The sequence below is a fragment of the Pistacia vera genome, unplaced genomic scaffold, assembly GCF_008641045.1.
Source record: "Pistacia vera cultivar Batoury unplaced genomic scaffold, PisVer_v2 Contig692, whole genome shotgun sequence".
Classification (NCBI taxonomy): domain Eukaryota; kingdom Viridiplantae; phylum Streptophyta; class Magnoliopsida; order Sapindales; family Anacardiaceae; genus Pistacia; species Pistacia vera.
In genome coordinates this window covers 60,619-62,771 of record NW_022196548.1, presented here as the reverse complement: position 1 = coordinate 62,771, position 2,153 = coordinate 60,619, and the positions used below count along the sequence as shown (strand labels likewise).

Genomic DNA, 2,153 nt, shown 5'->3' with positions numbered 1-2,153 from the left:
TGGGTAACAAAAGAGAAAGGAGAATCAAGAACAAAATTCATCACAGAGTTTGTTTTTACTTTTTCAATATGATTTATTTCTTGGATTCTACTCTTGTTTCTTTTATTATGAACTAATTTTCTCAAGCTAAGACTAGGGTTAGTCTTTTTATGGATCTGTGATCAATCTTTTACTCTTTGGTCAGTGAATTATTTTTCTAATGATGAGTTTATATTATGTGCTTAATGCTATTAGGAACCTGATCAATTTCTGATATAATTGTTTTGTGTGATTGAGACCGAGAGGAGATATCACATGAGTGCTCTAGTAATATAGGCCATGGATTAATTGGATATAGAGATATATGAACTGATACATGCAATAGTCATAGGCAGGATTAACTTGTGCTAAAAGCTAGAGGATTTCATAAAGCTTAATGCTCGTCTATTTTATTAAATCTATATAGAAATATCTAGGTTGTGAGATAAAAGTAGAATTAATATTGCTTGAGAGAGAATATCGATTAACCTAGGAAATCTCGTTGTCACATTAATTAAATAAATTCATTGACCATAGTAAATTGAGGGGTGCAGAGAAGTTATAGATGAGCTTGAAGTCTTAGCCGTTTTCTCTCATTGAATTCTTAATTTTAGTTTTACTGTAATTCGTTTCTAATATTTCAAATTTTAATATTTTCAGTTTTAAAGATCACCATTCTAAGTTTTGATTATCTAGATAAAGTTGAGACTAATTAATATTTCAGTACTTGTTTACGCAATCCCTTGGGTACAATAACATGTATTTTGTTATACTATATTACTTGAGACTAGTGCACTTGCTAGTAGTTGTTGCAAACGACACAACAAGTTTTTGGCTCCGTTGCTAGGGATTGCAGTTAGACAATATTGAAATAATTAGTTTAGCTTTACTTTAGATCTTGTTCCATTATATATATATATATATAATATTTTTTTTTTTTCAAGTTCTCTTGTTTTTAGATTTTCCAGTGTATGACACACACTAGACGAAGATTAGAGATTCTTGAACCTTTTGATCCAGAAATTGAGAGAACAATACGAGCATTGAGAAGAAGACAAGCAAGGAATATGACAGACAACAATAATAATAATCAAGTGGATCCTCTACTTTTGGAGAATCTCGAAGAAGATGCAGTCCCACGTTCTTTAATGGATTATGCAATGCCGTCATTGAGTGGCACTACTTCTAGCATTAGGAGGCTAGCCATTGTAGCAAATAACTTTGAAATTAAATCTACGATTATTCAGATGATTCAGTCAGCCTGCCAATTCAGTGATTTAGCCCACGAGGATCCAAATGATCACATTGGAAATTTCTTGGAGATATGTGATACATTCAAGCAGAATGGTGTCACAGACGATGCAATTAGATTGAGATTGTTCCCTTTTTCATTAAGATATAAAGCCAAGAATTGGCTAAAATCTTTGCCTGCAGAATCTATTACAACTTGGGATGCATTGGCTCAGCACTTTCTAGCTAAATATTTTCCTCCCTCTAAAACTGCAAGGATGCGTAATGATATCACTAATTTTATGCAGGTAGATGGAGAGTCGTTATATGAAGCATGGGAGCGTTACAGAGAGTTGTTGAGGAAATGCCTGCATCATGAATTACCAATTTGGTTACAGGTATAAACTTTTTATAATGGTTTAATTCTTGCTAACCATTCTATGATTGATGCAGCTTCAGGAGGCACTATAATGAAGAAGACACCAGAAGCAACGTATGAATTATTGGATGAGATGGCTTCAAATAGCTACCAATGGCAGTATGATAAAGTGCCACAAAGGAAGGCAACAGGATTATATGGAGTGGATGCAATCACAACAATTTCTACTCAATTGGAAGCATTGAACAAAAAGATTGATAATATGAGTGCCCCAATCATGCAAGTGAAGAGCATGAGTTGTGATCTATGTGGAAGAGACCATCTTAGCAATGAATGTTAGGTAGGTAACCCTTTTGCTAATTCTACTGAAAGTGTTAATTATGTTGGTAATTTTCACAGGCAACAATAGGATAATCCTTACTCTAGTACTTACAACCCTGGTTGGCGGAATCACCCCAATTTTTCATGGAGCAATCAAAATGTAGTGAAACCACCACCTCCGGGTATTCCTCAAGAAAAGAAGCCC

The 2,153-nt window shown here is 34.1% G+C and overlaps 1 non-coding gene across 1 annotated transcript; it reads right to left on the bottom strand.

Moving 5' to 3' along the window:
- Window positions 1-1,523: 1,523 nt before the first annotated feature.
- LOC116113949 lies at window positions 1,524-1,630 on the bottom strand. Its single transcript, XR_004125489.1, has one exon. It is a non-coding gene; the product is annotated as a small nucleolar RNA R71 (small nucleolar RNA).
- Between the last annotated feature and the right edge of the window lie 523 nt (window positions 1,631-2,153).